The sequence below is a fragment of the Scyliorhinus canicula genome, chromosome 18 (genome assembly GCF_902713615.1).
Source record: "Scyliorhinus canicula chromosome 18, sScyCan1.1, whole genome shotgun sequence".
Classification (NCBI taxonomy): domain Eukaryota; kingdom Metazoa; phylum Chordata; class Chondrichthyes; order Carcharhiniformes; family Scyliorhinidae; genus Scyliorhinus; species Scyliorhinus canicula.
Window position 1 is genome coordinate 53828752 of NC_052163.1, and position 13252 is coordinate 53842003.

The window sequence follows — 13252 nt, forward strand, 5'->3', positions numbered from 1 at the left end:
GGAGAATCCAGCCTGCAATTTATTTCAATGAAATAGCATGACATCTGGTGTACCTATGGAACAACATGCGGTGCATGATCATTTTTGTGCTTTTCAGTGGAGAATCTGGTGCAGGAAAGACTGTGAACACTAAACGTGTCATCCAGTACTTTGCAATAATTGCAGCTACTGGTGATATGTGCAGGAAGAAGGACGAAACGGCAAAGACGAAAGTATGTGAGAAGAAAATGACACTTTTGAAAATTAATTTCATTACACTTTTGCCTTAATGTATTTTAGTCAGCTGTTAACTGAAAACAAAATCTACCTTTTAGGGAACCCTGGAGGATCAAATCATCCAGGCTAATCCCCTGCTGGAAGCCTTTGGTAACGCCAAGACAATAAGGAATGACAACTCATCTCGCTTTGTAAGTTGCAGTGGAAATACATATCCAAAATTAAACAAAACTGAAAAAAAAATTAACTTTTGTGATAGTTATATGCTTTGTTGATGAATAGTTGATGGCTTTTAACCACCCCCACATGAAATAACAGAAGTATTCCAATGTTTGAATTCACTTTGTTTTATTATGAAGGGCAAATTTATCAGAATACACTTTGGGCACACGGCAAAACTGGCTTCTGCAGACATTGAAACGTGTAAGTGTTTCGAATCTGATTAACTTCAAGATAAATAAATATATCCGTAGACCTGTGACCAAGGTGTAACTAATCTCAATTCCCATCCAGACTTGTTGGAAAAATCCAGAGTGACATTCCAACAGCCAAGCGAAAGAAGCTATCACATTTTCTACCAGATTACATCCAACAAAAGACCAGAACTTATTGGTAAGGAGCCTGCTAATCCTTTACAGTTTTGACTTGTTTGCACATCTGTACTTCTTTTCATCATGTTACGTTATGTTATAACATCCTCTTATCATCTACTTTGTTTTAGAAATGCTTCTCATCACCACCAATCCCTTTGATTTTCCTTATGTCAGTCAGGGTGAGGTTACAGTTCCAAGTATTGATGATAAAGTTGAATTGTTAGCTACAGATGTAAGTATGGTGCTCATGAGTACTACGATAACAGTTGAGTTGGATAAACTGATTGCAATATTATCTCCTTGAATTTGCAGCAAGCTATCGACATCTTGGGTTTCACCAACGATGAGAAAAGCAGCATCTACAAAATAACTGGTGCAACAATGCACCATAGCAACTTGAAGTTTAAGCAGAGGCAAAGGGAAGAACAAGCGGAACCTGATGGCACAGAAGGTATATTCATTCAAATCACTTGCATAACTTTACAAGTGCTCTTCTCTTAAATTAGTTAAAATAGAGCATATAAATAAATATCAGCAAAGGCTGAATGTTGGCAAACGTGTGGAGTACTTTGGATACAACATGAAAAGACAGTTGAGTGGAACACAGCATAGTAAATATATTGTCAGCTTTCTTAATAAGGAATGAATTTTGTGCAGATATTTTGGTGAAGAGAACAATGTATCCACTTTTATTATTTAATGTCAGGATCAAATATATTGAGGCCAGATACCACACGTCAGTGGCAGATTAAAAAACAATATAACCCCTAATAATGTGATGTCCCCCAATTCAGAAGATTATTTCCTGTCATTGAGACATTGCCAGCTCTAATATTAGCCAGTCCTCTTGGTTATTAGGGTAAGACAGCTAATTAGCATCTAACCTTCTTTCCTGTGGATTCATTCTGTTAGAAACATTTTGAAAAACAATAAGGCAGCGCTGCTGCTTCACAGCGCCAGACACCTGGTGACTGTGTGGAGTTTGCAGGTTCTCCCCATGTCTGTGGGGATTTCCTCCGGGTGCTCCGGTTTCCTCCCATAGTCCAAAGATGCGCAGGTTAGGTGGATTGGCCATGCTAAATTGCCCCATAATGTCCAACAATGTGCAGGTTAGGTGGGGTTGTGAGGTTAGGGCTTGGGAGAGGGCATAGGTGGAGTGTTCTTTTGGAAGGTTGATGCAGATTTGATGGGCTGAATGTCCCACTTCACTGTAAGGATTCTGTGGATCTCACCAGTGTGCTGGTCAATATTTATCCCTTAAATAACATCACTAAAATAATTAATAATATTTAATAATCTTTATTGTCTCAAGTAGGCTTACATTAACACTGCAATGAAGTTACTGTGAAAACTCCCCAGTGGCCGCGTTCCGGCACCTGTTCGGATACTCATAGGGAGAATTCAGATTGTCCAAATTACCTAACAGCACATCTTTCGGGACTTGTGGGAGGAAACCGGAGCACCCAGAGGAAACCCACGCAGACACAAGGAGAACCTGCAGACTCCACACAATCACCAGGTCTCTGGCGCTGTGAGGCAACACCACTGCTGTATTCTTTTTCAAAATATTTCTAACAGGCATGAATCCAGGGAGAACGTGTAGATCCCGCACAGACAGTAACCCAAGCTGGGAATCGAACCTGGGACCCTGGCGCTGTGAAGCGACAGTGTTAACCACTGTGCTACCATGCCGCTCAATTGATGTAGTCATTATTCCCATTTGTGGATTTGTACATACTAGAAACTACAGACTGTCCACGATTGTTTTGTATTGAACAATTACAAACACTGCACAACAGAGATATTTGACCCTGTTATACCAAAGTTTTGTAATGCAATGCCCAGTATAATATATAGTATAATTTAGAATTGAAATTAATGAAGTGGTGGCATGTAGATGTCATCAAGTTCCTCTACTGGGACATTGTTGAAGACCCAAAGAAATAACAAGTAAACCACACAACACCAATAGAAATGGAAAGACCTGTATTTATATAATGTTTTTCACCATCTGTAGCCAATGATGTATAGCAGTATCTCACAAAAACTAATAAGAATAATGACCTCATCATTTGTTTTTGTGATGCTATTTAAGGGATAAATATTGACCAGCACACTGGTGAGATCTCGGCTATTCTTCTTCAAAACGTGCTGTGGGCACTATTCCTCTACCAGGAGATGGGGGTAATTCTTTACCCAAAATGACCCCTTTGCCAATGCAACCTTGCTGGTACTGCACAGGATTGTCAATCAAAATTTTTTATGCTTAAGGTTGGAAGTATGGTGGCAGATGGCACAGTTGGTGTGATTCTAGGGGCGGGTGAATAGTCACGATCGTCCACTTCTTAGCTAATTTAGCTACATCAGCAATTAATTCAGTGAATATTGAGGCAAGGCAGACAGGAGGTCAACAGTCCTAGCGTTACCTCATGGGATGAAAGGCCCTGGTGCCATTGTTAAACGGCACCCGAAACAGACATTCACTTAATGCAGGCTCAGATTTCTGCACTACTACTCCAGAGTCGTTTGCACTGAGTGCTGAGCTTGTGGCATTTGAGTGCTACAGTGAGAGTTTGGTGACTGAGGGAGTATAGGGGTTATTTAAAGTCTAGTATTTCTTTTATTTAGTTAATTAACTTAAAAGTTGCTGTTTGGTCTATAAGAAGGTGAATTTTGAATCAGCTTTAAACAAGGTTCTACTTGGACTTACTTGCAGCTGGAGCTTGTTAATTAGTTAATTGCATTAGGCCAGTTTTTAGAAGCTAGAGTCACAGTATAAATAGGGGCTAGATACAGTGCAGACTTTGTTTGCACTGAGTGCTGAGCTTGTGGCATTTGAGTGCTACAGTGAGAGTTTGGTGACTGAGGGAGTGCTGAGCTTGTGGCATTTGAGTGCTACAGTGAGAGTTTGGTGACTGAGGGAGTTAGGTGAGGAGGGAGTAAGGTGCTCCTTACATTTCATTTCCTATATTATCAAAGAGCGTGAAGGGAACCAGGAGTTTAGAGTACAGCTGACTGGGAGCAGAGTCGGAGGGCGGAGGTCCAGTTGGTCCACAGGGCAGCTAATTCTGTAAAGTAAGAGGGGATGGAGGCTAGGGCAGTTGCATGCTCCTCCTGTAGGATGTGGGTGGTGAGGGATACCACTGGTGTCCCCGCTGACTATACCTGCGGGAAGTGCACCCAACTCCAGCTCCTCAGAGACTGTGTTAAGGTACTGGAGCTGGAGCTGGATGAACTTCGGATCATCCGGGAGGCAGAGGGGGTCATAGAGAAGAGTTACAGGGAGGTAGCCACACCAAAGGTACTGGACAAGAGTAGCTGGGTTACAGTCAGGGGAAAGAAAACTAACAGGCAGACAGTGCAGGGATCCCTCGTGGCCATTCCCCTTCAAAACAAGTATACCGTTTTGGATGCTGTTGGGGGGGATGACCTACCGGGGGAAGGCCCCAGTGGCCAGGTCTCTGGCACTGAGTCTGGCTCTGGGGCTCAGAAGGGAAGGGGGGAGCATAGAAAAGCAATAGTAATAGGAGATTCAATGGTTAGGGGAATAGATAGGAGATTCTGTGGTCGCGAGCGAGACTCCCGAAAGGTATGTTGCCTCCCGGGTGCCAGGGCCAGGGATGTCTCTGATCGTGTCTTCAGGATCCTGAAGGGGGAGGGTGAGCAGCCAGAAGTCGTGGTGCACATTGGTACCAACGATGTAGGTAGGAAAAAGGGTGTGGAGGTAATAAACAAGTTTAGGGAGTTAGGCTGGAAGTTAAGGGCCAGGACAGACAGAGTTGTCATCTCTGGTTTGTTGCCGGTGCCACGTGATAGCGAGGCTAGGAATAGGGAGAGAGTGCAGTTGAACACGTGGCTGAAGGAATGGTGTAGGAGGGAGGGCTTCAGGTATTTGGATAATTGGAGCGCATTCTGGGGAAGGTGGGACCTGTACAAGCAGGACGGGTTGCATCTGAACCAGAGGGGCACCAATATCCTGGGGGGGAGGTTTTCTAGTACTCTTCGGGAGGGTTTAAACTAATTTGGCAGGGGAATGGGAACCGGATCTGTAGTCCAGCAACTAAGGTAGACGATAGTCAGGACGGCAAAGCACGTAGTGATGCAGTGGGGAAGGTAACAATGACAAAGGAGAGTACTTGCAGGCAAGGAGATGGGTTAAAGTGTGTATACTTTAATGCAAGAAGCATCAGGAATAAGGTGGGTGAACTTAATGCATGGATCGGTACTTGGGACTACGATGTGGTGGCCATCACGGAAACTTGGATAGAAGAGGGGCAGAAATGGTTGTTGGAGGTCCCTGGTTATAGATGTTTCAACAAGATTAGGGAGGATGGTAAAAGAGGTGGGGGGGTGGCATTGTTAATTAGAGATAGTATAACAGCTGCAGAAAGGCAGTTCGAGGGGGATCTGCCTACTGAGGTAATATGGGTTGAAGTTAGAAATAGGAAAGGAGCAGTCACCTTGTTGGGAGTGTTCTATAGGCCCCCCAATAGCAGCAGAGATGTGGAGGAACAGATTGGGAAACAGATTCTGGAAAGGTGCAGAAGTCACAGGGTAGTAGTCATGGGCGACTTCAACTTCCCAAACATTGAGTGGAAACTCTTTAGATCAAATAGTTTGGATGGGGTAGTGTTTGTGCAGTGTGTCCAGGAAGCTTTTCTAACACAGTATGTAGATTGTCCGACCAGAGGGGAGGCCATATTGGATTTAGTACTTGGTAATGAACCAGGGCAGGTGATAGATTTGTTAGTGGGGGAGCATTTTGGAGGTAGTGACCACAATTCTGTGACTTTCACTTTAGTAATGGAGAGGGATAGGTGCGAGCAACAGGGCAAGGTTTATAATTGGGGGAAGGGAAAATACAATGCTGTCAGACAAGAATTGAAGTGCAGAAGTTGGGAACATAGGCTGTCAGGGAAGGACACAAGTGAAATGTGGAACTTGTTCAAGGATCAGGTACTGCGTGTCTTTGATATGTATGTCCCTGTCAGGCAGGGAAGAGATGGTCGAGTGAGGGAACCATGGTTGACAAGAGAGGTTGAATGTCTTGTTAAGAGGAAGAAGGAGACTTATGTAAGGCTGAAGAAACAAGGTTCAGACAGGGCGCTGGAGGGATACAAGATAGCCAAGAGGGAACTGAAGAAAGGGATTAGGAGAGCTAAGAGAGGGCATGAAAAATCTTTGGCGGGTAGGATCAAGGAAAACCCCAAGGCCTTTTACACATACGTGAGAAATATGAGAATGACTAGAGTGAGAGTAGGTCCGATTAAGGACAGTAGCGGGAGATTGTGTATTGAGTCTGAAGAGATAGGAGAGGTCTTGAACAAGTATTTTTCTTCAGTATTTACAAATGAGAGGGGCCATATTGTTGGAGAGGACAGCGTGAAGCAGACTGATAAGCTTGAGGAGATACTTGTCAGGAAGGAAGATGTGTTGCGCGTTTTGAAAAACTTGAGGATAGACAGGTCCCCCGGGCCTGACGGGATATATCCAAGGATTCTATGGGAAGCAAGAAATGAAATTGCAGAGCCGTTGGCAATGATCTTTTCGTCCTCGCTGTCAACAGGGGTGGTACCAGAGGATTGGAGAGTGGCGAATGTCGTGCCCCTGTTCAAAAAAGGGAATAGGGATAACCCTGGGAATTACAGGCCAGTTAGTCTTACTTCGGTGGTAGGCAAAGTAATGGAAAGGGTACTGAGGGATAGGATTTCTGAGCATCTGGAAAGGCATTGCTTGATTAGGGATAGTCAGCACGGATTTGTGAGGGGTAGGTATTGCCTTACAAGTCTTATTGAATTCTTTGAGGAGGTGACCAAGCATGTGGATGAAGGTAAAGCAGTGGATGTAGTGTACATGGATTTTAGTAAGGCATTTGATAAGGTTCCCCATGGTAGGCTTATGCAGAAAGTAAGGAGGCATGGGATAGTGGGAAATTTGGCCAGTTGGATAACAAACTGGCTAACCGATAGAAGACAGAGAGTTGTGGTGGATGGCAAATATTCAGCCTGGAGCCCAGTTATCAGTGGCGTACCGCAGGGATCAGTTCTGGGTCCTCTGCTGTTTGTGATTTTCATTAACGACTTGGATGAGGGAGTTGAAGGGTGGGTCAGTAAATTTGCAGATGATACGAAGATTGGTGGAGTTGTGGATAGTGAGGAGGGCTGTTGTCGGCTTCAAAGAGACATAGATAGAATGCAGAGCTGGGCTGAGAAGTGGCAGATGGAGTTTAACCCTGACAAGTGTGAGGTTGTCCATTTTGGAAGGACAAATCTGAATGCGGAATACAGGGTTAATGGTAGGGTTCTTGGCAATGTGGAGGAGCAGAGAGATCTTGGGGTCTATGTTCATTGTTCTTTGAAAGTTGCCACTCAAGTGGATAGAGCTGTGAAGAAGGCCTATGGTGTGCTAGCGTTCATTAGCAGAGGGATTGAATTTAAGAGCCGTGAGGTGATGATGCAGCTGTACAAAACCTTGGTCAGGCCACATTTGGAGTACTGTGTGCAGTTCTGGTCACCTCATTTTAGGAAGGATGTGGAAGCTTTGGAAAAGGTGCAGAGGAGATTTACCAGGATGTTGCCTGGAATGGAGAGTAGGTCATACGAGGAAAGATTGAGGGTGCTGGGCCTTTTCTCATTGGAACGGAGAAGGATGAGGGGCGACTTGATAGAGGTTTATAAGATGATCAGGGGAATAGATAGAGTAGATAGTCAGAGACTTTTTCCCCGGGTGGAACACACCATTACAAGGGGACATAAATTTAAGATAAATGGTGGAAGATATAGAGGGGATGTCAGAGGTAGGTTCTTTACCCAGAGAGTAGTGGGGGCATGGAATGCACTGCCTGTGGTAGTAGTTGAGTCGGAAAATTTATGGACCTTCAAACGGCTATTGGATAGGTACTTGGATTAGGGTAGAATAAGGGAGTGTAGGTTAACTTCTTAAGGGCAGCACGGTAGCATTGTGGATAGCACAATTGCTTCACAGCTCCAGGGTCCCAAGTTCGATTTCGACTTGGGTCACTGTCTGTGTGGAGTCTGCACATCCTCCCCGTGACTGCGTGGGTTTCCTCCGGGTACTCCGGTTTCCTCCCACAGTCCAAAGATGTGCAGGTTGGGTGGATTGGCCATGACAAATTGTCCAAAATTCTATGATTAACCTAGGACAAAAGTTCGGCGCAACATCGTGGGCCGAAGGGCCTGTTCTGTGCTGTATTTCTCTATCTCTTACCGAGAGTCCTTGTGGCCGTCTGGAAAATGTGAGCAATCACATCCTGGAACATATGAGGCCACCTTACATTGCCCTTCACTCATCTTTAGATAAGAGCACTGCCAACTATACCCTCATTTTCGGACCAATGCTTGCCATTGCAGTGGTCCACGTTCACCAGCATCTTGACATTATTTCTCTTAGCTTCTTTCTGCTCAGACCCTTGCTACTCCTGGCCTTATGCTAATTGATGATAGATCCTCCATCTTCTCATCTGAATGAGAGCCATTACCAAGACAGGGTTTCCCACTGTCTCATTATCACCATTTCAGTGGATCTGTGACTGAATTGAAGTGATACATTTAGTGAGTATATCCTTTACAGGTTTGCCTCCATCTCAAAATCAGCAGGCTAATGCTAAGTCCTGCACCTTGCTTCTGCCAGACTTGGCATCCCCAACCCATTCCTTTCAGGAAAAGGACATAATAGTAATAATCTTTATTGTTACAAGTAGGCTTACATTAGCACTGCAATGAAGTTACTGTGAAAAACCCCTAGTCGCCACACTCTGACACCTGTTCAGGTACACAGAAGGAGAATGCAGAATGTGCAATTCACCTAACAACACATCTTTGGGGACTTGTGGGAGGAAACTGGCACATCCGGAGGAAACCCAGGCCGACACGGGGAGAACATGCAGACTCCGTACAGACAGTGACCCAAGCTGGGATTCGACCCTGGGATCCTGGTGCTGTGAAGCAACAGTGAAGCTAACCACTGTGCTACCGTGCCACCCTGGGTGACCAGAGATCGGTGTTCCTCCTATTCATACATGAGTGAGTATGGAGATGTTGCTCTAAGATCAGGGTGTTGAGAGTCATTTGCAAAATGTCTCACATGGACACTTTTCCTCTTGTCTCCACGACCTTTGAAACTCTATAGAGAGCCCAATGACTCAACAGCGTAGAAGGACTACCCACATGAACCCTTTTCAGCCATGACCATTCACCCAGGAGCATTGAGATTTGGAGTCATGAGTTGGATGCCATCCACCAGCCATGCCCCTTGGAGGCATCAACCTCCCTTCATCCTTGCATCTGACTACAGCTGATAGCAGATGGCACAGAATGAATAGTCGTTCCACATCTTGCCGGGGTCTCAATGTTATGAGACCTGTGAGTTGGGAGCAAACCTGCCACAATAAATGCTTCACCATAGAGAGGAGAACACAAGTGGGAATGATTGACATCCAGTTGCCTCTTAATTATAAGAGTGAACCCTTTAGTCGACCACTTGCTCTGACTTTAAACTCCACCAACCCGAAAAGGCCTCCCTGCCACCTCGAAAGATCTCACTGACAGATTAATTGTGTGGTCAAGGGCAATTTGGAAAAATGGTGTGCATCACCTTTCAAGCTCATTCCACCACCTTCTATCCTCCCCCTGTCACCCACCAACATATCCTTTACCTACCAAATATCACCATTCCTCTGGCCTCTCTCCATCCCCATTACCCTGAAGCCAATCTTGATCTACCTCCACATGCTTTCCCTCCCTCAGAGCCAACACCTATTACCGTCCCCATGCTCACTCTGCCTCTCTCCTTATCTGAGCCTTGTCCCCCTCCATGGCTCCCCAATGAGACCGTCACCTACCAGACACTCACACTGGACCTCCCATCCTACCACATGCCCTCTCTGTCTATGACTGTTCTTCCTATCGCCAGTGCCCCGACTTCACACCTCAGGCCCACACCATCAACACCACTGATCCCTTGCTCTAAGACACTCCCCAATGCCAGCACCCCTGTCCCCACCCCTTCCATGGACACTCTACCTCCAGGTCCTCGGACAGCCTACCCTCCCAGCATCCGCCTGCCTCCTGTTTCCAGACTTGGCGCACCATTTGCTAACGGTACTCAGGTGAAGTTATGCGAGGTCTCCAAGAAAGAGACAGCAACATCTATGGATCTCAAAGATGTGGAGGTGCCGACGTTGGACTGGGGTGAGCACAGTAAGAAGCCTTACAACACCAGGTTAAAGTCCAACATGTTTGTTTCAAACACTAACTTTCGGAGCACTGCTCCTTCCTAAGGAGCATTCCGAAGGAATAGGTGAGATTCACCTGAGGAAGGAGCACTGCTCCGAAAGCTAGTGTTTGAAACAAACATGTTGGACTTCAACCTGGTGTTGTAAGACTTCTTACTATAGAACATAGAACATAGAACAATACAGCGCACTACAGGCCCTTCGGCCCTCGATGTTGCACCGACATGGGAAGTCCAAAAACTAAAGGCCATCTAACCTACCCTATCCCATTATCATCCATATGCTTATCCAATAAAATTTAAATGCCCTCAATGTTGGCGAGTTCACTACTGTTGCAGGTAGGGCATTCAACGGCCTCACCACTCTTTGCGTAAAAAACCCACCTCTGACCTCTGTCCTATATCTATTACCCCTCAATTTAAGGCTATGTCCCCTCGTGCTAGCCACCTCCATCCGCGGGAGAAGGTTCTCACTGTCCGCCCTATCTAACCCTCTGATCATTTTGTATGCCTCTATTAAGTCACCTCTTAACCTTCTTCTCTCTAACGAAAACAACCTCAAGTCCATCAGCCTTTCCTCATAAAATTTTCCCTCCATACCAGGCAACATCCTGGTAAATCACCTCTGCACCCGCTCCAAAGCTTCCACGTCCTTCCAAAATGAGGCGACCAGAACTGTACGCAATACTCCAAATGCGGCCGTACTAGAGTTTTGTACAACTGCAACATGACCTCATGGCTCCGGAACTCAATCCCTCTACCAATAAAGGCCAACACACCATAGGCCTTTTTCACAACCCTTTCAACCTGGGTGGCAACTTTCAGGGATCTATGTACATGGACACCGAGATCCCTCTGCTCATCCACACTACCAAGAATTTTACCATTAGCCAAATATTCCGCATTCCTGTTATTCTTTCCGAAGTGAATCACCTCACACTTCTCCACATTAAACTCCATTTGCCACCTCTCAGCCCAGCTCTGCAGCTTATCCATGTCCCTCTGTAACCTGCAACATCCTTCCGCACTGTCCACAACTCCACCGACTTTAGTGTCGTCTGCAAATTTACTCACCCATCCTTCTGCGCCCTCCTCTAGGTCATTTATAAAAATGACAAGCAACGGCTCCAGAACAGATCCTTGTGGTACGCCACTCGTAACTGAACTCCATTCTGAACATTTCCCATCAACCACCACTCTCTGTCTTCTTTCAACTAGCCAATTTCTGATCCACATCTCTAAATCACCCTCAATCCCCAGCCTCCGTATTTTCTGCAATAGCCGACCGTGGGGAACCTTATCAAACGCTTTACTGAAATCCATATACACCACATCAACTGCTCTACCCTCGTCTACCTGTTCAGTCACCTTCTCAAAGAACTCGATAAGGTTTGTGAGGCATGACCTACCCTTCACAGAACCATGCTGACTATCCCTAATCATATTATTCCTATCTAGATGATTATAAATCATATCTTTTATAATCCTCTCCAAGACTTTACCCACAACAGACGTTAGGCTCACCGGCCTATAGTTACCGGGGTTATCTCTACTCCCCTTCATGAACAAAGGGACCACATTTGCTATCCTCCAGTCCTCTGGCACTAATCCTGTAGCCAATGATGACATAAAAATCAAAGCCAAAGGCTCTGCAATCTCTTCCCTGGCTTCCCAGAGAATCCTAGGATAAATCCCATCAGGCCCCGGGGACTTATCTATTTTCACCTTGTCCAGAATTGCCAACACTTCTTCCCTACGCATCTCAATGCCATCTATTCTAATAGCCTGGGTCTCAGCATTCTCCTCCACAACATTATCTTTTTCCTGAGTGAATACTGACGAAAAGTATTCATTTAGTATCTCGCTTATCTCCTCAGCCTCCACACACAACTTCCCACCACTGTCCTTGACTGGCCCTACTCTTACCCTAGTCATTCTTTTATTCCTGAAATACCTATAGAAAGCTTTTGGGTTTTCCTTGATCCTACCTGCCAAAGACTTCTCATGTCCCCTCCTTGTTCGTCTTAGCTCTCTCTTTAGATCCTTCCTCGCTTCCCTGTAACTGTCAAGCGCCCCAACTGAAACTTCACGCTTCATCTTCACATAGGCCTCCTTTTTCCTCTTAACAAGAGATTCCACTTCTTTGGTAAACCACGGTTCCCTCGCTCGACCCCTTCCTCCCTGCCTGACTGGTACGTACTGATCAAGAACACGCAATAGCTGTTCCTTGAACAAGCTCCACATATCCAGTGTGCCCAACTCTTGCAGCCTATTTCTCCAACCTACACATCCTAAGTCATGTCTAATGGCATCATAATTGCCCTTCCCCCAGCTATAACTCTTGCCCTGCGGGGTATACTTATCCCTTTCCATCACTAATGTAAAGTTCACCGAATTGTGGTCACTGTCTCCAAAGTGTTCACCTACCTCCAGATCTAACACCTGGCCTGGTTCATTACCCAAAACCAAATCCAATGTGGCCTCACCTCTTGTTGGCCTGTCAACATATTGTGTCAGGAAACCCTCTTGCACACATTGTACAAAGAACGACCCATCTAATGTACTCGAACTATATCTTTTCCAGTCAATATTTGTAAAGTTAAAGTCTCCCATAACAACTACCCTGTTACTTTCGCTCTTTTCCAGAATCATCTTCGCCATCCTTTCCTCTACATCTCTAGAACTATTAGGTGGCCTATAGAAAACTCCCAGCAGGGTGACCTCTCCTTTCCTGTTTCTAACCTCAGCCCATACTACCTCGGAAGAAGAGTCCCCATCTTGCATCCTTTCTGCCACCGTAATACTGTCCTTGACTAGCAGTGCCACACCTCCCCCTCTTTTGCCCCCTTCTCTGACCTTACTAAAACACCTGAACCCCGGAACCTGCAACAACCATTCCTGTCTCTGCTCTATCCATGTCTCTGAAATGGCCACAACATCGAAGTCCCATGCTGCCAGTTCCCCTACCTTATTTCGTATACTCCTGGCATTGAAGTAGACACACTTCAAACCACCTACCTGAACACTGGCACCCTCCTGCGAAGTCAAATCTGTGCTCCTGACCACTATACTCTCAATCTCCCATACCCCAAAACTACAATCCAGGTTCCCATGCCCCCCCACCCCCCCACCCCCCCATGGATCTCAAAGTTATGGGAGGGGTGATGTTTGCCAGGTGCACACCTCTTATA

General features: G+C 45.6%; 1 protein-coding gene across 1 annotated transcript in view; it reads left to right on the forward strand.

Annotated features, from left to right (window-relative positions):
• Positions 1-13252, forward strand: part of LOC119953348 (myosin-4-like) — a 288309-nt gene that overhangs the window by 3251 nt on the left and 271806 nt on the right. The window lies entirely within an intron of this gene.